Here is a 26366-nt window from a genome sequence, read left to right on the forward strand (position 1 = left end):
CCTCCCTGTTAGAGACAACTCCGCAACAGGAGTATAAGAAAAAGTTAAGGTCTAGTAAAATAAGTCAGCCAGTTTGATTGTCTAAGTCCTCCCCTAGGTGAAACGGTTAGACCGGTTTCTGACATGTATAAAATAGACCCCCATAGTGAGAGAGTTAGTCAAAACTCAATCCGATGTATCGTTTTTCTAAGTTTCATATTATTTCTCAGTATTATGATTTCCTGCACCAGTTATGCGTTTTATCTGTATTTTCCAGTTTCTCATGTAAATAAGTCTTCTAATGTTACAGTAGAGCACACGTTTAGTGATCTGCCTCCTCATGAACTCTCTTATCGCCTCGCTATGCGTAACAATTCTTTTATCCGCATGTTACATTATTCACACCAGACCAGCAATGCCACTAATTGTTGGGTGTGTGGTCGACTCCCCCCTTTCCAGACACCGAAGGGAGTTCTGCCACTCTTTCCTTATCCATTTTCACATAATGGTTCGTGTGGAGCATGGTCCACGTTAACGTCATCCTCAACAGATATGTCTTTTCTTAACAGTACATGTTTCCCAGACAAGCAAGGTCTTCCCCACAGAACAGGGTTAGATCTCGAAAACGAAGTTTACAATTTAGGTAATTATTCTTCGAGTTTTATGGTCCTGAATGTTCAGTCTGATACTACTCCAGACTTACCTGCTATTTCAGTACTACCAGTCAAAGGCGAATTATGTGTCCGAAATAATGGTTCCGTACATGTAGGACATAGTGATTGTACTACTATTGTCAAGTATAGTGACAGTGGGAAATCTATTTTCAAAGCTTCACCTCATTCTTATTTTATTTGTGGTCAAACCGCATATGTTCGTCTGCCCCTCGATTGGGAGGGAACCTGTTACATTGCCTTCCTACTGCCACCAGTTTTCCTAGCCCCATCTGATTATCATAGAAACACACATCTAGTACACGTTAGACATAGAAGGGAGTCCCCGATTGTCGATTATACTGAAACTGCTCTAGAACAATATACAGATTTCAATAGAGGTTTCTTCTTCTTTATAGGACCTATCCAGAACAGTAAGCTAATCCGTAGGTTAACCAGAACCCTTGAAGCAGTAGTGAATGAGACTGCCTCTGCCTTAGGTAATTTAACCGAAGAGCAATCTGCTATGAGATTTGTCGTGCTCCAGAATCGTCTCGTCCTTGACGTCATACTGGCCGATAGGGGCGGGGCCTGTAGAGTCATCGGATCTAGTTGCTGCATTTTCATTCCAAATAACGCGCCGTCTGTTTATTCAGCTATAACCAGACTTCATAAAATTGCCCATCTGTTACACCAAGATCCAGGCACCTGGACATGGTCCGGTTGGTTCTGGAATATAATTTCCGCCTGGGGATGGAAAGTCTTGTCCTTTCTAGGTATTACAGTAGCAATCATATTCAGTTGCTGCCTCTGTATACAATGTGGCCCTGCGATTTGCGGCATTTGTGCTACCTCTTGTATTCCTAGTCCCAAGTCCCGTCCTAAATCCAGTTCCAAGAAAATTCGAGACGAGCAAATGATACTGTATGAAATGATAGATGGTATCATGAATATTGATGTTTCCTGATGGAAACGTAGTGACAAGGAGGGAATGTGGAAAAGTAAATTTTGCCATGTTCTGTGTCCCTACGCGTCCTCCATCATATGTTATCTGTGCATGATTAATATGCATATGTATCCCCATGTTTGATTAAAGACGCAATTACAGTTGTGTCCATCTCTAGTATGCCAGTTTCCAGTTCTCGTGAATACTACGAATATCAGGCCTATGTAAAGTCACGTTGCCACGTTTCTCAGTGTGCACGTTATTTCATTGTAAAGTCCCCGTTTCTAGGCCTCAAAAGGGCCCGGACACCAGATTCAGCTCCTGTCTCCTGAGCCTCGCTGAGGAGCGATACAGCCCCCACCTGTATCCTCGACCCTTCACTTACTTCCTGCCTCACAGTGCCCGGCTCAGCCTGGCTCTGCCTACGAGTCTGCCAAGAGTATGTTATGATTCTAGTTATCAGTTCAGCCCTCCTTCTCTGCATTCCTAAGCTACTGAATCGCATCAATAGTTTCCGTCATTGTCTAGCCTTTACGTCTCCATGTAAGAGAAATATTGTATTAAATGGTCCTTTAATATTCTTCATCACGCACTACATGTAGAATAATGCATGCTCCAGTCTTAGAGTCTGTTAGCCTTTACCCCGATAACTTTTGGATTCTATCAACATGTTCTCTAAACATCAGATACTAGATACTGTATAGTTACATGTCGCCCTGACTCTCCAGACTTCAGTCTCTGCTCCTAGCACAGAGTTCGTAGCCCCCAGCTTCTCCTAGTAACACGTCATTGTCAGTTTGCGCGCACCATTAGGTTAGAGGTCCCGGCTCCTTAGGTAGCCCCCTCCATGTTTCCGCCCCATTTATGACATATTCTGTTACGTTTGCATCACATGTCTATGTATACGCCCCTGTTACACCCATTTTCACCCTTATCTTTCGCGACTGCTATTGACCACACCCACTGCTCCGCCTATCGTATGTATTGTAATGCAACTGTTTTTAGTATATATGTTCGTGTATTGTTATTAAATGTTAGCGCGCTCATCCCAGATCCTGCCCGGCAGCTGTCGGGGCCCCCCTGTCAAGAGCTGCCATCCTATTCCTGTGCAGGTTGTCCTGTTCCTGTCCTTATGCTGTATTAAACCTGCAAACTCCTACTACCTCGAATCTTGACTCTTATTTATTGAGCTATCTGTTATTGCTATGCCTAGTCAAACCTTGATCCGGTATTATTTATTTATATACCACACTTTGGCCCTTCTTGTGGCCTGCAGCCTATTCACTCTAAGGCTGCCCTGCATCTGTTGGATCCTTGGCCCTCCTGTTGCTGTAATTTGGGTCTCCTGTGCTGCTCTACTGGTGTCTTCCTGTTTCTCCTTGGTTGTGTGGCGATCCGGTGGTTGTGCTCCGGTAGCTCCTGGTCGAGGGGCTTGAGTCTGCTTCTGCCTGTCCTCCGGCGGTGCCCATTTTGGTCGCTGGGTGCCTTCGGCCCTTCCTCCTTGTAGGCTACTGGCCTGCAGCCTTGTCTATCTGTGGGCTTCTGCTCTGGTCTGCTCTCGGCTTTCGGCTGGGTTGGGCCTGGTTGGTTCCTGGTTGGGGGCCCGTTTGGGACTCCCTGGTGCAGTTGGCTTCCTTCCTCGGGGTCCGGCCTGGTTTGTGCCTGATTTTGCAGGATTGCCCGGTTGCTCGCTTGCGGTGCTCCTGGGCTCCCTAGAGGGCCTCAGTTGGGGCTGGCTGTGCGGTGGTTTTCTGCCAGGTTTGGGGTGTGTTTTCCCTTGGAATTCTCACCTTATTTTTTCTGCCTGTGGGGTGGCTGATCCCTCCGCTGTCAGGTTCTGGTCATTGTGGGCGTGGTGGGCTCCTGCCAGCTGGGCCTATCTTGGCCTCTAGCCTGCTCTTGTCTTCCCTGCTTGCCTACTCCTGCTGTGGGTGTCGGTGGGGTGGTTTGTCTTCCCCCACCCCTGGCTGCTGCTCCCCGAGGGTCTGCAGCTGTGTTTTGGGGGGGTCTGGTGGCCTGCTGCCTTCCCTCCCGGTCTGCGCCTGCTCTCCTCTGTTTTTTGTTGTTCGGATGGGTCTGTCCTGGTTCGTGCTTGGTTCGGCGGTCCACCTGGGTCTTCCGGTTGCTGTTGGCTTCCTCTGGCCTGATGGCCTTCTGCCTGCTTCGTCTCCAGCGCTGCTTGCTCACTGCCTTCTGGTTTGTCCATTTGCCTGCTGGAGGCTCATTCTCTGCTGTGGCCTCTTCGGGCCTCTGTTCCCGTGTGGGGTGGTGGGGGCCATGTCTCCCCTGTGTTCTCGGCTCTTACTGGTCCAGGCCTTTGGGCTTTTGTCCCGTTTAGGTTTTGGAGTTGTTCGGCGATTTGGTGCCGGGGGTTTCTGCGCCCTCCCGGACTTTGCTTTGCCTGTGCTCTGCTGGGGCCTTCCCCTCTTTGGCCTTCCTTGGGTGTGTGTTGGGCCACCGCATTCTTCTGTTTAGGTGGGTGGCTTGACTTCAGCTCTGGCTTTCCGGTTGCTTTGTCCTCTGTTACCTGCTTTCTGCCCTGGATGTTTCTCCCCTGCTCCTGCCTGCCCTTGGTGCGTGCAGGGCCATGGAGTTTGGTTTGCCTGTTCAGTCTGCTTGGTTTCTGCCCTGGCTTCAGTTGGCTCTGTAGCTGGGCTGGTTTTGGGGGTCCTTTTCTCCTTGGGGGTTGGGGTTTCCGGGCTGTGGTGCTTGTGCCTGTCCAAATCCTTTCGGGTCCCTGTGGGCTCCAGGTTATTTGAACCCAGTCTTTGCTGGCCTCTGTGTTGTTGGTCATGCTTTCTGCCTGGTCTTTTTTGGGGTTGTCTCTGGCTTGCCTGTTCTTTTGCCGGTCTCTGTTTTGCCTTGTTTGCTGCTGGTGTTGTCTCCCTTGGGGTTCCGTTGCGCTGGTCTTGGGTTATCTGGGTCATTTGGTCGACTGCTTGTTCCATTTGTGGAACAGGCAGGCATGTGGCCAGTTGTGCCTCTCCTCTGGTGTTCGGTGTCTGCCTTCTTCATGCTGTGGCTTCCTGCTCCGGTGTCCCTGGGTTTTCGTTCGGGGTGTTCTTCTGGTGTAGTGTTCAGTTGGGTTGTGTGTGCCCTCTTGTTTTTCATTCTTCTTTGGTTTCCCCTGGTTTCATTCTTTTTGGAGGTTTCCCTTATTGGTTCTTGAGGCCCAGGCTTCCTGGCGGGCCCAGGTTCTGTTTGGGGCCTTGTTTCATGGTCTGTGTCTGTTCCTGCTGCATTCTGGTCTCTGCCGGTCTTCTCCCTTCTGGTACCTGTGGCCTTCCGGTGTTGTGTTCATGTTTCCCCGGTTTTTGTGTGTGGCAGTTTTGGCTTTCCCTCTTGGCCTGTCCCTGGCCTCTGTCTCACCTTCTGGGTCTTCTTTGGGGTTCCAAGGGTTTTGTCCTCTGTACTCTCTGGGGCCGTGACCTTTGCTTCCTTTCTCTTCTGCTTTGGTCTGGGTGGTCCTGTCCTTGGTGGGCTTCTCGGCCTTTTAGTCCCATGGCCGTCCTTGGTCTTCCTCTGTTGGGGCTTCATCTTTCTCTGTTTTCTGGTGCCTCCTTGCTGTCGCTTCCTGTTTTTCCTTGGTTCCGGGCCTTAGTTGTGTCCCTGTTGCCCGGTTCTTGCTTGCTGGCCTGGTGGCCTCGATTGGTTTTTGTTGTCCTTGCTCTCCCCTTCCCTCATTCGCTGGGGCGATTCTCCTGTTGTGGGCTGGTTGGCCTCTGTTAGTGGTACACCTCATTGTTGTGCGCTCCTCCAGTTGTTTTGGTGATTGGTGGGGCGCCCTCCTGTCTTGGTGCTCTGCTCTGGGTTTTTGGAGGTTCTTCCTTTTGCTTCCCTTGGGTTGCTGCCTTTGGTGTAGTTTCCTGGGTTTGCTTGTGGGTTTTGAAAGGTCGGTTTTTCTGCTTTGGTATTTTCCAATTTGTTACTGAATGGGACGAGGACATAAGGGACCTGGGTGTAATGTTATATTTCTTACCGGTAACCTTCATTTCTCCGGGTCCTGTTGTCCATTCATACGCCCTCCCTTCCAGGTGACCGACCTTCCAGTTGGGGGCTTGGTGGTTCGGGCGGAATGCTGGGTAAGTACTGCTTATGTACTCCCAGAGGGAGGGGCCCGGGTTAGGGTTCCAGCATTCCTTTGTCCTATTTTCTGTCGGGAGATGGGTTATCTCCAATTTGTTACTGAATGGGACGAGGACAACGGGACCCGGAATAATGAAGATTATCGGTAAGTCATAGAGCATTAACCCCAGGTCCCTTTTGTCCTCGTCCCATTCAGCAACAAAAAAAATATTTTGGTTTGTTTGTTGTTGGGTGGCCTGGTGTTAGGAGTGGATGCTATTGTGAGATCCTGTTGTTTTAAAGGGTTATGCTTGCATATTTTTGGGGTAAGTGGAGGCATGGTGTTATAAATAAATTATCTCAATTTTCTTGTATTTGTGGGAATTTTACAAAGATATGTTATTTATCTTACTGTGCTACTGCCTTACTGATTGAGGCCTAGTCTGCCATGCAGTATTCCTTGGTTGTATTATTGTATGCATGTGTAAAATTGTCACTGCTACTGTCCTACATCATTTTAATAGTTTTGTAGAAAATGCAAAATGCAGGTCATTTCTTGTTTGCCAGTGCCTGTTGGTATCTAGGGTCAAGATGGCACTTGGAGTCTAGTTCCATGCAGTTAGTCTTGTTCTTTTGTTCTCAGTTACCTTTATCCCCATGTCCTTGCCCTTCATTTTTGTGAGTTTGTGTATGCTTGGCATTATTAATATTTTGTTTTACTTTTTCTGCAATTTATAAAAGTATTTTATAGGGATAAATATTACTGCCTTAGGCTGTTTATGGTTCAGGAATTTGAAAGTATATTCAATTTTTCTTTCTGACCATGCTGACTTACTGGCGGTGGATAAGGGTTAGTCCCACATGTCGGTACAGACACAATTTGAGTAAATAAAATATATATGTGCAGTCCTTACCCTGCAATGCTACAATATATATTGTTGGGAGTAGCAGGGAGGAAGGGTGCTCCAGGCAGTATAGGGCAACCATGTTCTTTGTTCTCCATGTCTCCCCTTTTGTTGGCCATGAGGTGGTGACTATTTTGTCTAGTAAGTGTGTGTGTGATGGCCATTTTGTCTTTATTCTCTATGCCTCCTTTTGTACCGCTTTGTTCGCCATTAGTTTGGCAGGGTATGCTCAGACGTGAGTCCCTTGCTAACTTTGCCACTGGATTCAAGCGAGCGTGGATGAAGACGGCTGTAATGCCAGAAACCAGTCCTAGGAAGCTTGTGTCCGGTCCAGGGAAGGCATGGCTTGGCAGTTCGGGCTGGATTGTTACCATGAGGCACAGGGTCAGACTGATTTGCATATGGCCATGTCTGAACTGGGGTGCCAGAGTGGGCTAAAGAACGGTGATGGATCAAACCCAGATTTGTTGACTGGGTGTGAGTGTTTGATTGGTTCAGATGCTCCATCCATCACCACCCCCTTTTGTACCGCTATGTTCACCATAAGTTTGGCAGGGTATGATCAGACGTGAGTCCCTTGCTCACTTTGCCACTGGATTCAAGCAAGCCTGGCTGAAGACGGCGGTAATGCCAGAAACCGGTCCTAGGAAGCTTGAGTCCGGTCCAGGGAAGGCATGGCTTGGCAGTTCGGGCTGGACTGTTCCCATGAGGCACAGGGTCAGACTGATTTGCATATGGCCCTGTCTAAACTGAGGTGGCAGAGTGGGCTAAAGAACGGTGATGGATCAAACCCAGATCTGTTGACTGGGTGTGAGTGTTTGATTGGTTCAGATGCTCCGTCCATCACCACCCCCTTTTGTACCGCTTTGTTCGCCATAGGTTGGGCAGGGTATGCTCAGACGTGAGTCCCTTGCTCACTTTGCCACTGGATTCAAGCAAGCCTACCTGAAGACGGCTGTAATGCCAGAAACCGATCCTAGGTCACTTGAGTCCGGTCCAGGGAAGGCATGGCTTGGCAGTTCGGGCTGGACTGTTCCCATGAGGCACAGGGTCAGACTGATTTGCATATGGCCATGTCTGAACTGGGGTGGCAGAGTGGGCTAAAGAACGGTGATGGATCAAACCCGGATCTGTTGACTGGGTGTGAGTGTTTGATTGGTTCATATGCTCCGTCCATCACCACCCCCTTTTGAACTGCTTTGTTCGCCATAAGTTTGGCAGGGTATGCTCAGACGTGAGTCCCTTGCTCACTTTGCCACTGGATTCAAGCAAGCCTGGCTGAAGACAGCTGTAATGTCTGAAACCGGTCCTAGGAAGCTAGGGTCCGGTCCAGGGAAGGCATGGCTTGGCAGTTTGGGCTGGACTGTTCCCATGAGGCACAGGGTCAGACTGATTTGCATATGGCCATGTCTGAGCTGGGGTGGCAGAGTGGGCTAAAGAACGGTGATGGATCACACCAAGATCTGTTGACTGGGTGTGAATGTTAGATTGGTTCAGATGCTCCATCCATCACCACCCCCTTTTGTACCGCTATGTTCACCATAAGTTTGGCAGGGTATGATCAGACGTGAGTCCCTTGCTCACTTTTCCACTGGATTCAAGCAAGCCTGGCTGAAGACGGCGGTAATGCCAGAAACCGGTCCTAGGAAGCTTGAGTCCGGTCCAGGGAAGGCATGGCTTGGCAGTTCGGGCTGGACTGTACCCATGAGGCACAGGGTCAGACTGATTTGCATATGGCCCTGTCTAAACTGAGGTGGCAGAGTGGGCTAAAGAACGGTGATGGATCAAACCCAGATCTGTTGACTGGGTGTGAGTGTTTGATTGGTTCAGATGCTCCGTCCATCACCACCCCCTTTTGTACCGCTTTGTTCGCCATAGGTTGGGCAGGGTATGCTCAGACATGAGTCCCTTGCTCACTTTGCCACTGGATTCAAGCAAGCCTGGCTGAAGACGGCTGTAATGCCAGAAACCGGTCCTAGGAAGCTTGAGTCCGGTCCAGGGAAGGCATGGCTTGGCAGTTCGGGCTGGACTGTTCCCATGAGGCACAGGGTCAGACTGATTTGCATATGGCCATGTCTGAACAGGGGTGGCAGAGTGGGCTAAAGAACGGTGATGGATCAAACCCAGATCTGTTGACTGGGTGTGAGTGTTTGAATGGTTCAGATGCTCCGTCCATCACCACCCCTTTTTATACCGCTTTGTTCGCCATAAGTTTGGCAGGGTATGCTCAGACGTGAGTCGCTTGCTCACTTTGCCACTGGATTCAAGCAAGCCTGGCTGAAGACGGCTGTAATGCCATAAACCGGTCCTAGGAAGCTTGAGTCCAGTCCAGGGAAGGCATGGCTTGGCAGTTCGGGCTGGACTGTTCCCATGAGGCACAGGGTCAGACTGATTTGCATATGGCCATGTCTGAACTGGGGTGGCAGAGTGGGCTAAAGAACGGTGATGGATCAAACCCAGATCTGTTGACTGGGTGTGAATGTTTGATTGGTTCAGATGCTCCGTCCATCACCACCCCCTTTTGTACCGCTTCCTTCTGAGCTGGACATAAGGACACCATTATTTTCTGGAGTCAGTGAGTATGTGTGTTTTTTTCTATTCTTACTCCTTTGCCTGACCTTTTGTGGATGAGCTAGCCATCAATATTTTGTGCAGCCACTGTGTGTGTTTTCTGGCTTTATTCCACTTTTAAAAGCAATTTTCTAGTAACAGTGAAAGAAAAAGTTCATGACATTTTTGTCCATTGTTTTGGTTATTTTTCCTGATATATTTATTTGTGCTTGTGGCTAATTGTAGTACCGTGTTGTCGTTTTTGACTCATTTATTTGATTTTTTCCTGCTCGAATATCCCATAGAGTCTTGAGGGGTTCTACTAGGGGCACCAGCAATTATGTATTTTTTCTTGTTATTGGATTTTCACCTACCACACCTTACATGGGCCACCCATGGGCCATGAAGGGGAACCAGCAACTATTGCATTCATATCTTTGATTTATAGCACCCCCACCTCCTATATGGTTACCAATGCCGCTTTGGGGGTACCAGCCATTATTAAATTCATTTGCTCAATGTTTGTCTGTCCATCCTGACTCCCACCAAATCATTCATGGACCCAGGAGGGGCTCCGGAAATGATTGAATTCACGTATTCGATTTTTGCTTTCCCCTTGCTTCCCATGCAGGTCCCCGTGTACCCTGGGGGTACATCAGAAATCAATTTAACCATTTATGCAATTTGTGTTCACCCAACTGCCTCCCATGGCTACCGCGTGGGACTGGAAGGGGCACCAGCAATGAAATCATTCATTTATCTATTTTTGCCTGTTCACCCCACCTACCATAGTCTTCCCATGGGCCCTGGAGGGCCATCAGCAATTATTTTATTAATAGATTGCATTTGTTCCTCCCCAGGCCTCCCACTGTGTTCCCTTAGGACCTGTAGGATCACAGGCACTAATTTAATACATACATTTTTTTTTACTGTCTTTGGATTCCATGGGCCCTGGAGGGGCACCAAGTTATCTTTTCAGTGTAATGTCTAGCAAAATATTGCATGGGTATATTACTGTTAAGTATGGAGGACGATCATTGTGATGACAACTTCCTGCTTCATTTCAAGTACCTGCAGGTGCACATCATGTACAAATACTGAGATGGAGAGAAGTCTGTAAATTTGCCAACAGTGAAAGTTGAGTTCTCTACTAAGTACTACCGCTTGTGCTAAGTACTAATCCATATGAAATGTAAAAAAATGGTTGCTGCTACTAAGAAAGTGGCCAGTGAAGAGAAGAAGTAGTCTTTTGCCAGCATCATGACTAACATCAAGCCCTCCTCATTTTTCAGGAAACAAGACATTTCTGCTACACCATCATCTTTGCAGGAACAGGCTGTGGTGAGGATCACCCCTGGATCAATGACACAAAATCAAAACATAGGCCCATGTCTCTAAGCACTGCAGGGACTTCAGTCATGGAGAGCAATGAGTCTGAAATCGAATTGTCCCAGCAGAAAACTGAAAACCCACAGAAAGGTTCAGCAGCAGAAACAACACTCTCTAACACCAGATCTTCTGAACATATGGACCGAGTAGGAGTTTGAGGTTGTTGCAGAGGAGGATGTTGTTGTTACTCATGATCCACTGGACACATTGGCTTTATAATCTATGGCAAGGGAAAAAAATAACTCCACCCCATCTCCTTTAAGCCCCCCTCTGGTGATATGGATATGGATTGGAAACAAACCTAGACTTGAGATGAGTAAAAAGATGATTTCCAAAGGGCTTGAAAGTGAGAAAGGTCATAATGAGACAGTGTGAAGGGTGGTAAAGAGGAAGTACAACTCACCTGTATTCAAACTGTTGATAGCTATGTAGTTCCACCACCACCTGCTACATCCATTTTTCTAAGACCGTAAAAACCTGTGGCAAACACCACCCCTAACACAGTCACAGCCGGCTACAGAGAAAGGCCAACACAACCGGCAAGTGCCACCTCAACTAGTTCTTCAGGCTTTGGCACCATTATTTCTCTCTCCTCCCCCATTTTGTGACTTCTTTGTACTCAGGCAACATGAAGAGTGTATAGCAGAATGCTCAATTTGCAAATCAACAAAAATGTTTGTGTGGTAAGCCAGAAGAATATTATGGTATCAAAGACTAAATGACCCATCAGAAAAATCAATTCTTATTTGCACGATGGGGCAACTTAAAAACATAACTGGTTGTGAGAGAGACGTTGTTAAACTGATAAAAGGAGGTGGTTGTGAGGAAGGAGAGAATGTCAGCATTAAGTGAAGCAGCCCTGCAACTATCACATGTGTTCTGCAGTCATTACCCACAGCAACCTTAGACTGAAGCAGTGGCAGAGGCTAAATTTACATCAAGTGGTCCCCATAGTTCACTGTTAGCAGAGGTATCACAAAGAAAACTGTCACATTAACAAACTTTCATGGCTATATTGTCCAAGGAGTCACTCTGTGTCTGCTTAGCGCCTTGACACCTACGGGTATAGTTCGCTCTATAAATGCTATCTTATCTTACCACAAAATCTATGAACTAGCCAGCTTATGCACTAGGTAGTCGGCCAAAATGCTTGCAATTGACCTCTTTTCTTTTTTCTTTGGTAAGAGGAGATGAGTTCTGAAATTTGCGGGGACACTCTGTCCAAAATGGAAGGTTCTCAACTGGATCTATTTTTACACTGCTGATGTGCCAGCATTGCACCATCAAGGGAAGGCAATGGTTGGTGAAGCAATGAAGGAAAGCAAAGTTTAGTACATCCACCTCATAGCAGACATGTGGACCAGTGGTCAAGCCCTAGAGTAGATAAGCATCACTTCACACTGGGTCTTCTTTAAGGGGGTTAAGGAATGCCTCGTCGTGAGTCTCCTCATTGAGGATTCTTTTCAAGGCATTCAGCAGCATACAACAGTTGCAAAGTTTTCTATGAAAACATCACATATAGCTGCCAACATCTTGGAAGAATTTAACACCAAAGTCTGCAAATGGATTCACCCATAGGTTTCCTCAGCATTAGATGTGTTGCCATTGACAATGGAATAATATTGTAAACACCATGGCTGATCAAGGATACTTTAGAGTTCTACATTAGTGCATTGCCTCCACAAGAAAATAAGCAGTAGACAAGAACACAGTGGAAACCTTTTGCTAGATTTGTACTCATTTCATTCATTAATTCAGAGCTCGGAAGCATCTGAGGACCATTCAGCATGCTACTAAAGTACCTGTATATGCCCTTATGCAAAAGGTATCAACATGTTGGAACTTAACCTACTACATGCTGCAATGCCTCTCACAGTACAGGTCTACCACTCATTATGCAGTGCAAAGGAGGAGAATGCAACTGCTAAAATAATGATGATCGATGTGGACAAATGAGGGCTAGTTGACTGCCTGTTCCAAATGCTACTCCCTTTTGAGGTTTATGGAAGGGAAGTCAGCAAGGAGAAAAATGCTATGAACTAAAACATCCTGTTGTTGCCCTTACTGCAGGAACATTTGCAAACGTTGGACCAAACATTTAGCAATGTCAATGAAGAAGCAGCTGTTTTTTAATCACTTGCTTGATCATGAATCAAATGCTCCAAAATAGACTGTGCCCTCCCAAGAGTACATCTGTGTCATGGTACGTGCAGCCAGAGTAAAAAACATTCACTTTCCTTTGTCATTCCGTTGCCTGAAATGTTTTTCTCAGGCTACAAGATTTGAATAATTAAGAAAGCATGGGATCTAGAAGATAACTGTAAAATTGAAACCAAGTCATAACTGAAATTCGGCCTTCAATCTCAAGAGAGTAGTCCTGTTGGCTTTCAGCCTCTGCAGCAACGACCAACACCATCACCAGCTACTAAACACACAGGCCCAACAGTTGCAAGTTCACTCCCAGCCCCTGCAATGGGTTGATTGCATACAGCAGGCAGGACATTAGTCAAGTACAAGCACAGGCAGTGCAGGCACAGCAAGTGGTAGCACCACTGGCAATTGAGAACATGGTTCAAGAATATCTTGATAACCCAACAAAGGTTTACCTGGATCAAGACATATTGTCCTATTAGAATGGGAAGAGGTGACAGTGGCCAGAACACAGCTGGTTTGGCAACAAAGTGGCTACCATGTTCAGTAGCCAGTGTGGGTTCAGTGCGCCTGCCGAAGTTGTCACGCTCAAAACATGGAAATATTGATTGTGATTACAATGAACATACATTTCATACCAAAAGATAATAATGCTCCCAAGACACAACTGAGGATGAAGGTCACTTGGTCTGTCATCACAGGTGTGGCAAGTGTTCACCCTCTGGAAGACCCACCTAGTCAGTTTTAATTAGGATTGTTTTTCCAAAGGAAATGCATTTTTTGGTTTGCTTATATCTTTGCCGCCATTTGATGACTCTTCACAAAACTTTCCAAAAACATTTTTTCCGACCTCAGCAGGGATGAGAAAAGGGGAGCTCTAAAACACCTTTTCCTCATTCATTTTTTGAAGGCATTTTAGACACAGCTACAGCCAAAACTGCTTAACGGAATTACAGCAGATTTGGCAGAAAGCTAGATCTTGATCCATGAAGGTAGATTTTTGTGATTTGATATAGATCTGTTCAGTAGCTTTAGAGCACTTTATGGCCTAAAAACATTCACACCGAGGACAATCCACAAAGTCTGTAGATTGCATGGCTATATGTGATTGGCTGCCACCACATCAACATGGATGTGGCAGCATTCATTTTAGGACTCAGGACTCAGTGCCCAAAACAAACTGAACAAAAACATAATGGGTCAAGGAAGAGATACTCTTGCCCTCTATGCCTGTTGGTGGGGTCCCACAGTGTTCTCACCTGAGGCCAAACATATTTTTGTTTTTAGGATTTACTTAAAGTCATATTAGATCCATGAATCTGTGGCATATTGTTTTTAAAAAGGGCAGGTACTCATGCTTGAATTACCACCCTCCCCCAGGTGGGCAAGGTGTGGGCAAGCAACACAGTAAAGCTGGTGCTCCTAGAAAGGGTAGGGGCACCTCCAAGCTATTTTTGTAATAATGTGGTGGTCTTCAGGGAGTGCAGCAGTCCCCCAGCAACATAAAAAACAGAAATGCTCCAGAGTATTAAATCCAAAACCCAAGGAGAGATTATAATATGGAGTCCAGAGCCCCATTGTGGCCCATTTTATTGCTTCACTTTGTCGCTTCAAAAAAGATAATAAAGACTCAAGATGTGTTGATGGTTGTGATTTATTAACATTATATATTTTTCTTAATTCATTCAATTTCATTAAATAGTGAACTGTGAGGATGAATTATATGTATTTCAATATAATTAATGATCATTTTCTAACAAAGATGACATATGTGTTTTATATATACTGATATTCTGACCCCCTTCATATAGTTAATAGGCCCACTTTTTACATTTTAGTGTTCAGAACCATTGACAACACAGTCCGTAGCACTCTGCCTTACTTAAAATGACACTCCATGTGTTCAGATATATGCCCCCATGGGAATTTGAGGCCTGCACCCAACCCCCTGCTGTGCATTAGCTTGTGCTTAAAGAGGGTGTGCTTAGGCACCAGCAATGGTTGGCCTAAGGTTGTGAGCAGTGTGCGGTTGCCTGCACTCCTGTGAGGGTTTGGACACAGGGCCTGACCACAGACTGGGGTTGGTGTTATGTTTGGTAATAAAATGTTACCTTACAGTAAAAGAAATCTCAGAAATTCATTGGAAAACAAATGGTTAAAGTGACATTATAGGTAGGAATGATAATAATATCTTACTTTGCCCCCCAAAAAAATGAGAAATTCACTGAAAAAAAGTAGGTCAAAGAACCTTATATTTAGGTGATAATGTCAGAAAATGCATACTATTTTAAATTAACAAAACCACTGAAATTCTGAGCTGTAGTTATCTCAAGTAACTATAACGCATGCCCTCACCATGCACAAGCTACATACCCCCACATATTGTATCACTCATGACATGTTCTTGACATAATTGATAACATCACTGCAACAATTGAAATGCCCAAAAAAATGAAAAACCTTTTTGCTATTTTTTCCATCATGTGTTATGCATAGGAAAGGCAAGTGGAATCAACGCTGAGCTGAAAAATTTCAAAAACCTTTTACCATTCCATTTCACAGTATTGCATCTTATGATTCATAAACTACTATCCAAGTCAACCTGGAATGCATAAAAGCAACCATTGATACTGGTGTTTAACCCTTGCCTTAATAAAGCCCTGTTCCCAACCCACCACAGGTGCCCAACACCCTTTTAAAAAAAATTATATAAATAGAAAAGCCAGACCTATGAGTACATCAACATATATATAGCAAACCAATTGACATCATCAATCATTTTATAAATACACTTGCTTCAAAGTTTAATAGCACTTTTGCCAGAAATTATTTTTAATAAAGGATATCTTTAAAACACCCACCAACTTATCTCTGAGAATTATTTGAAAAAACAAATACAATTCACAAAATGTAGCCATAGAATCAACTACAAAGTCTTCCTGAACTACAGCGGTAAAGCATAAAGTTCCAGCTCAGAGTGGTTTGAAAATAATTGTAATCACTCCTGGGTCCATGATCAGTGACGGAGGAGACTTACAGTTTTTGTTATGATGCTGGGAGGCTGCTGTGCTCCCTGCAGCTCTCCACAACATTAAAAAAGAATGCTTGGGGTTGCCCCTTCCCCTACTAGAGGCAGCGAAAAAAAGGGTTTTTCCCATCTAATCCCATGGCCGCTGGGCTAGGGTTTTGTTTTTTAAAGTTTGGTATACCCTAGGTATACTTTTATCATCTGGTTCAATACTAGTTTATATATATGTTGTAAATAAAATTATGTAATGTATTTTAGGTTTAGGTTCTCTGGTGGTATTCCTAGACTTTATGAGACATTAATGAGTATGACTGAAACGTGTCGACCCTGGAAATGGAGCAGCACACAAAGATATAATATGTGCAAATAATGCAAGCACAAGGAGAAACCAAGGGGGATTAGTGCCCCATTATCTATTTGAACTAAGGACTAACTCCAAGTGGGATGCAAATCAGACTGAATGTGTATGCACTTTATGATTGTGGTAACAAGGACCATTAAGTGTAATGGGGTGACCCTATAATCCTCAGAACCTGGGCGGGTAATTAAACAAACAATAATGGTTCTGTCAGGAGGAACAGTTCAATTTGACACAGTACTTAATACTTCAATTGCAATTATACGTCCCAGGCGGGGTACATACGTGGAAAGACAAATAAATGAACACTGACCCAAAATGTGAGAGAGTACATCTTTAGTATTCAACTTTCTCAATGGTTTTGACTAAATAAGGCATTGGTATGCTGTCCAATATACATATACAATGAAAACAACAAGTGGTGTAGATCTTGGTTTGTGATAGACAATAACAGGTTACACAACGTGGATACATAAAAAGAACTTTTTTAGCATGTCAAATGTATTCACAATAGTCTATTGGCAATAAATGATTTCTTTTGTTCCTATCAGACTTTGTGCAGTTAGATCTATAGCAGAGTACATCGACCTTTCGACCCTAGTATTGATGCGCTGACTATGTGCAGCTGGGGCGGGTCTTCATTAGGACTGAGAAACGGTTGGACAGCCTTAGTATTAGGTGTATGTTTCCTCTGTTCTTACACTGCTTCCGGTGCTTGTCAGCCGACAAGCCCACGGGGGGATGTTGGTTCAATGGTTATTATTATTATGTGGTCGATTCTTCTATTTTTTATTTTGAATATTTATAAAGCGCGGCTGATACCTTGCAGGCTTCCTGACGCTGAAGAATACTCTGCTGAGGATAGACCGGAGTAGCTAGCAGGCGGGTGGAATTTTAGGGGAAAAGCCAGGTCTTGATGCGTTTCCTGAATGGAAGAAGTTGTGAGATCTGGCGTATGTCAATGGGCAAGCTATTCCATAACTTGGCCGCTGCGACCCTAAAGGATCTGCCCCCGGTTCTAGCTTTGTTGAATCTGGGCACCCTTACCAGACAGGCTGAGGATGAACGTAAGTCTCTGGTAGGAATGTACCACAGAAACAAAGCTTGCAGGGGTCTAGGCCCGAGTCCATGCAGAGCCTTAAAGACAATGCAGAGGGACTTGAATGCCACCCGCTGCTTTAAGGGTAGCCAATGTAGCTTGTCCATGGCTGCTGTGGCCGAAGACCTTCTCGTCCAACCAAGAGCCAGCTTGGCGGCGGCAGATTGTATTCTTTGAAGTCGGTCCGTCAGGGTGACTGGAGATTCAAGGAGCAGGGCGTTACAATAGTCAAGGCGACTAAGTATTGTACACCTGACTATCGACGCCCGGGCTTGTGCGGGGAGAAGTGGCATGATTTTACGAAGGGAGCGTAGCAAGGCTGTACAGATCCCCACTGTTTTTGCTACCTGGGTTTCCATACTCAGCTTGTTATTGAGCATGGCTCCCAGGTTGCGGACCGAGGAGACTGGCAGAGGTTTGTCTCTAGTCTCTGGAGGCCAGAATTCACTCGGAAACTGGCGGGGTATATTGGTGCCAGCACAAAACAAAACCTCTGTTTTGGAGGAATTGAATTGGAGGGAGTTTCTGTGGAGCCACCCAGCCGTCTCTCTTAAACAGTCGTGGAAGGTGGTTAAAGGAGTGGAGTCATCTCCTTCCCAAGAGAGTATGAGCTGCGTGTCATCAGCGTAGTTGATCGTTTTTATCCCATAGGACTTAATCAACGTGATCAGCGGGAGGAGATACACGTTGAAAAGAATGGGGCTGATGGAGGAGCCCTGGGGAACTCCTTGAGGCACCGGTGCGAAGGTGGATTGGAATGGGGGGAGGGAGACAGCCTGTTTCCTATCCCACAGGTAGGAGTGAAACCAGAGCAACGCTGTGCCATCCACACCTGCTTCACCTAGTCTCTGCAACAGCGTTCTGTGGTTGACCGTATCGAATGCGGCAGACAGGTCCAGCAGTATCAGTGCTACTAACTGGCCCCTGTCTGCACGCATGCGAAGGTCCTCCATGGCTGTCAAGACCGCTGTTTCGGTGCCGTGGGCAGGACGGAAACCGAACTGGTGATCGTCTAGAAAGTTGTTCTGTTCTAGGTGCCGGGAGAGGCAAGAACTGACCCATCTTTCCGCGACTTTTGCTGGAAATGGCAGTAGGGAGATGGGTCGATAGTTGGATAGACAATCTGGACTCAGGGAGGGTTTTTTTAAGAGTGGGGTGACAAGCGCTTGTTTCCACAAGATTGGGACATGGCCACTGTGCAAGGACTGGTTGCATATTTGGCGCATGGTGCCAAAAAGTTCAGTTCCAAAACTTTTCCAAATCTTTGGAGGCAGGGGGTCGAGCGGGGAGCCCGAGGTAATTCCAAGCGCCAATCTGTCAAACTCGGAGACCGGGATAGGGGGAAATTCCCGAAGTCTGATCGTCAGGCCGAAGCCTGGAGGCGTCAAGCTTTGAAAGCTGGAGCTAGGTCCCTGAGTGTAGGGGGCTCCCAGAGAGGGAGGTGATTTTAGATTTTGAATAATGGTGTTTATTTCATTTATAAAGAATGCTGCGAGATTATCACAGAGGGCTTGGGTGGGGGGCTTCGTAGAAGTGACACAGTCTGGATGGGTTAAGTTCTTAAGTATCTGGAAAATACTTTTCGAGCTATTGGTGGCATTGGTAATGGTGGAGCAGTAATAGTTGGCCTTATTTTGGGCAATGGCAGTTTTGTACGCCTGGAGGTTATCTTTCCAAAGAGTTTTGTTGGTGTCAGAATAGCCTTGCCTCCATCTTCTCTCTGCTTGTCTGCAGGCTAATTTGAGTGCTCTCAGTGAGTCGTCGAACCATGGGGCAGGAGCTCGTCTCTTTGGTTTGCCCTTTTTCTGAGGGACGAGGTGATCGGAGATGTTGGAGATCCTTGTGCAGAGGGACAGATAGTTGTCCTCTACCGACTGATCGATGGAAAAGCTGTCTTCCACCTTAAAAACCGTGCCGGATAGTTTTAGTTTATCCAGAGCTTTCCAGTCTCTATACAGAAAATCGGGGCCGGAGCTGAGAGACGGTCTACTGGTCCTGCTGCCGGCTATGTGAAATTTAATACGCGAATGGTCGGTCCAACACATAGGCAGAATGACGCTCAGGAATACTAGCTGGGGAGAGGAAAAGATTAGATCGAGCTGGTGCCCTGCGGAGTGTGTGGGTCTATTGACCAGCTGGGAAAGTCCCATACCTTCACAAGAAAGTAGAAGATTGTTAAGAGCGGAGTCTAGGCTGCCATTAGGCCATAGGTTAAAATCGCCTAAAACGATCAACTTATTATGAGAGGTAGCCATATTGGTAAGGGTGGTGAGGAGCGACTGCTGCTGAGTGGAGTTGAAGGCTCCCGGTGGGCGGTAACAAATCACAGCCGTGAAAGTTGTTCCGGAGTGGCAGTCGATTGAGAGTCCGAGTATTTCCGTACCGGCCACTGGGTCCATATCGAGGGTTTTTATGGACCAGGAGGCTCTATATATTATACCGACTCCACCACCCCGGCCCTTAGGTCTAGGGAGGTGCAGGATTTTAAAGTCTTGTGGACAAGCCCAATCCAATTCTATATTACAATCGGAGTGGGTCCAGGTCTCTGTCAGGAATAGCGCGTCAAGATGGTGATTGTCGAAGAGCTGAGAGATTTCGTTAGCGTGTTTAGGTAGTGACCTGACATTCAGCAGGCCACCCGACAGTAAACCTTTGCAGGCAAAGTCGTGTAGAGGATAGGCGGTGTCGGAGAAGGACAAATGGCCTTCATGAGCGAAGTCTCTGAGACGGAGTAAAGCCTCGCGCGCCAGAAGCGGAGGCCTAGTGGTGGACAGGGAGACATGAGCCTCGGGGGTCGCTCCGGGCGCTGCCGAGCCGCGGACGAGCGCAGACGAGCTTGCCATATGCGCGCCTTCGGCGCGCAATCGTCGCGCCCGCTGCGCTGCGCTGCCTGCCAGAACTCATCATTTATAGTGGAGGTCGGTGCGGAGGGGGGGGGCGTGGCCAGCCGCAGTGGGCGTGTCTGGCGGGTCCCTCGAGCAAGGGAATGGCGGCAGGACGCGATCAGAAAGCGAAGCAACAAGCAGTCTGCCGCTGCGCTCCAGACAGGTGATGCCAAAAGTTGTTTTCAGTGCAGGAGTTTAAAATCACAACAATACACTGTAAAATACGAACACAATTTTTAAAATTAGCTACTCCCGGCTTCCGCCTCAGGAGTGATTCACAGGCTATAATGAAGCGCTGGCGCTTTGGCGCTCAATTTATACAAAAGCTGGGAGGGGGGGCGTGGCCAGCCGCAGTGGGCGTGTCTGGCGGGTCCCTCGAGCAAGGGAATGGCGGCAGGACACGATCAGAAAGCGAAGCAACAAGCAGTCTGCCGCTGCGCTCCAGACAGGTGATGCCAAAAGTTGTTTTCAGTGCAGGAGTTTAAAATCACAACAATACACTGTAAAATACTAACACAATTTTTAAAATTAGCTACTCCCGGCTTCCGCCTCAGGAGTGATTCACAGGCTATAATGAAGCGCTGGCGCTTTGGCGCTCAATTTACACAAAAGCTGGGAGGGGGGGCGTGGCCAGCCGCAGTGGGCGTGTCTGGCGGGTCCCTCGAGCAAGGGAATGGCGGCAGGACGCGATCAGAAAGCGAAGCAACAAGCAGTCTGCCGCTGCGCTCCAGACAGGTGATGCCAAAAGTTGTTTTCAGTGCAGGAGTTTAAAGTCACAACAATACACTGTAAAATACGAACACAATTTTTAAAATTAGCTACTCCCGGCTTCCGCCTCAGGAGTGATTCACAGGCTATAATGAAGCGCTGGCGCTTTGGCGCTCAATTTATACAAAAGCTGGGAGGGGGGGCGTGGCCAGCCGCAGTGGGCGTGTCTGGCGGGTCCCTCGAGCAAGGGAATGGCGGCAGGACGCGATCAGAAAGCGAAGCAACAAGCAGTCTGCCGCTGCGCTCCAGACAGGTGATGCCAAAAGTTGTTTTCAGTGCAGGAGTTTAAAATCACAACAATACACTGTAAAATACGAACACAATTTTTAAAATTAGCTACTCCCGGCTTCCGCCTCAGGAGTGATTCACAGGCTATAATGAAGCGCTGGCGCTTTGGCGCTCAATTTATACAAAAGCTGGGAGGGGGGGGCGTGGCCAGCCACAGTGGGCGTGTCTGGCGGGTCCCTCGAGCAAGGGAATGGCGGCAGGACGCGATCACCAGCCAGTGGGAGAATCTACGGATCTGGGACGCCTTGGTGATTGCTAGAGCTTTTCTTCAAGAAAGTCTGTCTCCTTCGGGTTTCCTGTGTGGTAACAAGTAAGAAAGGAGATAGGAAATGGATTATGATCAGTCTTGTAGTGTACACAAATTAATGTATTATTGTTAAATAGTGATGTTTTGTTTTTGTATGTTAAAAATGTTTCATTGTTTGAACTTATATACCAAAGATCACACACAAAAACTATGAAATTTAAATAATAATAATAATAATTAGCAAGTTTATAAAGCGCATGGTTACACTCACTAGTGTGTCCCCGCGCTGGATACACCAAATGGCTCATAATAGCAATTGATAAAAAATACTTTACAATGACTCATAATTTCGGTGGAAATATATTGTTTCTTTTTGGGATTTTAGTTTTATGAATTTGTTCCTGCTCTTACTAGGGGCACCACCATGATTTAAAAGCTCTCTTGGAGCAGAGAATAATAAATGACCATCTCCTGCTACTCATTTTCTATTTCTTTTTTTAGTGGGTGTTCCAGTCCTCTCAGGATCATCCATTTTCTTATGCTCATTTTCTGGCTTCTGCGGAGCCCCACGACCCCTCGGCCCCTACTTGCTCCACAGGCAGCAAAGACTGAGATTGACAGCAGGAACTGGCCATTATTCTTTTAAATTAGGTGTCCAGTGGACCAGTCAGGGCACCCCTACCTTTTTTTAAAGTTGTGGGCAGTGCAGCGAGCCCCAAGGCTTTCATGACCCATGCTGGCTCCCTAGCCAGCACCAATTGTGGGCGCCAGCAAAAACCGGCCATTTTACTTTTACTGTGGGGGCCCTTGTGCCCACCTGTGGCACCACTCCTTTTTTAAATATTGGAGCTGTGAGGAAGCCCTAAGGCCTTGGTGGCCGCTGCCAGCACCTGGGCCACAACCCATTTGCTTTATGCGAGCATGAGAGAAGGTGGAACTGAACACAATGTTAGAGTTTCCATCTCACCTTGACTGATAATGTGTGGGAAGAGAACTACCCGCTAATGCCACCATCAACAACAGGGGTTGCAGGACTCAGAGACACTGGTGCCACCTGCCTCAGCCATACTTGGGAACAGTGAAATGGTGGTGGCTAAGCAAAAGGGAGCAAAATGTGAAAATATAAAAATATAGGACAGTGACAAACAATCAAAAAGTGGAATTGTAATTGAAGAAAGGGGAGAAGTCGATCAGAAGGGTGTGGAAGGAGATGGAAAGGGCTTATGGAGCTGGAAACACAATAGATACAAAGGCAGGCTCTGGCTGGAATAAAACAAAATTGCAGCGTGCTTACACCACATTGTCTGTTCATCAAACTGTTTCAAGAAGCAAAATACATCCATTACCTGCATCTTTTTTTATAGGTGTGGTGCCATAGGTGCATTTTGAGTAAATAAGTGTAATTTTGTGTAGTTTTATGATATTTTCTAGTGAATAAGGCACAGAAAATTAGTATTACACAGCTTTTTCACCCCCCCTAATGTGTAAGTTGGGGGCACATAAATCTTAACCACAAGCAGATTTAAATTGGCCATGACACGCTGCTCACTACATGACATAGTACAGATTTACATTCATGGTAGTTGACGTATTAGTCTTCTACAATACAGTCGGTGTCCACACTTATGAGGAAGACAAGCGAATTAGCCTTCAGGAAATACAAGGAACTGTTTTATTGTGAACACAGGAGCTGTTGGTTTATTAGTTGAATCACGACCCAACTTGAAAATCAAACACACCTTTTCAGAGTTTACTCTCAAGGCAGTCTCAACAGAGCACTCCTTGTCTCCCCCATCAAGTGGGTGCTGTGGGCTCACCTTTCTACTTTGTGCTCAGTGACATACCTTTTAACAAAATACGGAACACTAAACACTACTCATTGATTCACATATACAGTATGCGAAGCAGTAGCCGTATTTACAATGGAAACAGTATTTTCAAATATCTGCCAAAGAAGGCCTTTCAAGGAAATGATCCTTCACAGGTTACCCAGAAGCAATAGTCTGTCACCATTAACCAATTCAATTCAATTCAATATTGCTTTATTTCGATTTTGGTTGCAAATCATAAAAGCATACAAAAATAGACATACATATGTGCATAAATAAATAAAGTCAAATAACCATGTATAGTACAATTTAAAATACAATATTTACAGATTAAAATATGAAACGTTTGGCAACCAACAAAATAAAATCATTTAAAATGTTGGCGTTGCTTATTACAGTATTAGATTTCTGATTTAAGTGTTATGCAGTGTACAGTCTAAGCTCATGCGAAGACGGACAAGACATTTGTGGTAAATAAATAATTAAATACCTGATCTATTTTTCGGAATAATTAATTAACAGATAGCTCAATAAATAAGAGTCAAGATTCGAGGTAGCTGGAGTTTGCAGGTTTTAATACAGCATAAAGGACAGCAACAGGACAACCTGCACGGGAATAGGATGGCAGCTGCCGGGGGGCAGGATCGGGACAACAGCTAACTTTTAATAACAGTGCACAACATATATATACTAAAACAATTGCATTGCAGTACATACAGTAGGCGTAGCAGTGGGCAGGGCTCATAGCAGTCGCGAAAGATAAGGTATAAAGTGGGTGTAACAAGAGGCGTGTACATAGACATGTGATGTAAACGTAACAGAATATGTCATAAATGGGGCGGAAACATGGAGGGGGCTACCTAAGGAGCCGGGACCTCTGACCTAGTGGTGCGCGCAAACTGGCAATGACGTGTTACTAGGAGGAACTGGGGGCTATGACTTCTGCGCTAAAAGAGGAGACGAAAGTCTGGAGAGTCGGAGCGACATGTACCTAAACACTATCTAGTATCTGATGTTTAGAGAACATGTTGATAGAATCCAAAAGTTATCAGGGCAAAGGCTAACAGACTTTAAGACTGGTGCATGCATTATTCTACATGTAGTGCGTGTTGAGGAATATTAAATGACCATTAATACAGTATTTCTCTTACATGGAGACGTAAAGGCTAGACGATGACTGAAACCACCGATGCGATTCAGTAGCTTAGGAATGCAGAGAAGGAGGGCTGGACTGATAACTAGAATCATAACATACTCTTGGCAGACTGGCAGGCAGAGCCAGGCCGAGCCGGGCACTGTGAGGCAGGAAGTAAGCTAAGGGTCAGGGATACAGGTGGGGGCTGTATCGCTCCTCAGCGAGGGTTCAGGAGACAGGAGCTGAATCTGGTGTCCGGGCCCTTTTGAGGCCTAGAAACGGGGACTTTTACTGAATTAACGTGCACACTGTGAAACGTGGCAACATAACTTTACATAGGCCTAATACTCGTAGCTTTCACGAGAACTGGAAACTGGCATACTAGAGATGGACACAACTAGAATTGCGTCTTTAATCGATCATAGGGAATACATATGCATATTAATCATGCACATATAACATAAGATGGGGAACACGTAGGGACACAGAACATGGCAAAATTTACTTTTCCACATTCCCTCCTTGTCACTACGTTTCCATCAGGAAACATCAATATTCATGATACCATCTATCATTTCATACAGTATCATTTGCTCGTCTCGAATTGTCTTGGAACGGGACTTAGGGCTAGGACTGGGAATACAGGATGTAGCACAAATGCCGCAAATCGCAGGGCCACATTGTAAACAGAGGCAGCAACTGAAAATGATCATTACTGCTATACCTAGGAATGACAATACTTTCCATCCCCAGGCAGAGATTATACTCCAGAGCCAACCGGACCATGTCCAGGTGCCTGGATTCTGGTGTAACTGATGGGCAATTTTATGAAGTCTGGTTATAGCTGAATAAACAGACGGCGCGTTATTAGGAATGAAAATGCAGCAACTAGATCCGATGACTCTACATGCTCCTCCTCTATCGGCCAGTATGACGTCAAGAACGAGACGATTTTGGAGCACAACAAATCTCATAGCAGATTGCTCTTCAGTTAAGTTACCTAGAGCAGAGGCAGTCTCATTCACTACTGCTTCAAGGGTTCTGGTTAATCTACGTATTAGCTTACTATTCTGGATAGGTCCTATAAAGAAGAAGAAACCTTTATTGAAGTCTGTATACTGTTCTAGAGCAGTTTCAGTTTGATCGACAATCGGGGACTCGATCTCCCTTCTATGTCTAATGTGTACTAGATGTGTGTTTCTATGATAATCAGATGGGGCTAGAAAAACTGGTGGCAGTAGGAAGGCAACGTAACATGTTCCATCCCAATCGAGGGGCAGACGAACATATGCGGTCTGACCACAAACAAAATAAGAATGACGTGAGGCTTTGAAAATAGATTTCCCACTGTCACTATACTTGACAATAGTAGTACAATCACTATGTCCTACATGTGCGGAACCATTTTTTCGGACACATAATTCGCCTTTGACTGGTAGTACTGAAATAGCAGGTAAATCTGGAGTAGTATCAGACTGAACATTCAGGACCATAAAATTCGAAGAATAATTACCTAAATTATAAACTTCATTTTCTAGGTCTAACCCGGTTCTATGGGTGAGACCTTGCTTGTCTGGAAAACATGTACTATTCAGAAGGGACATATCAGTTGAGGATGACGTCAACGTGGACCACGCTCCACACGAACCATTATGTGAAAACGGATAAGGAAAGAGTGGCAGAACTCCCTTCGGTGTCTGGAAAGGGGGGAGTCGACCACACACCCAACAATTAGTGGCATTGCTGGTCTGGTGTGAATAGTGTAACATACGGATAAACGTATTATTTCTCATAGCAAGACGATAGGATAGCTCGTGAGGAGGCAGATCACTAAAGGTGTGCTCTACTGTAGCATTAGAAAACTTATTTACATGAGAAATTGAAAAACATAAATGCAATGCATAACTTGTGCAGGTAACCATCAAACTCAAAAATAGAAGAAAACTTAGAACAATGATACATCGGATAGAGTTTTGACTAACTCTCTCACTATGGGGGTCTATCTCATACATGTCAGAAACCTGTCTAACCGTTTCACCCGAGGGGGACTTAGACAATTAAACTGGCTGACTTATTTTACTAGACCGGAGCTTC

The sequence above is a fragment of the Lissotriton helveticus genome, chromosome 2_1, assembly GCF_964261635.1.
Source record: "Lissotriton helveticus chromosome 2_1, aLisHel1.1, whole genome shotgun sequence".
Classification (NCBI taxonomy): Eukaryota; Metazoa; Chordata; class Amphibia; order Caudata; family Salamandridae; genus Lissotriton; species Lissotriton helveticus.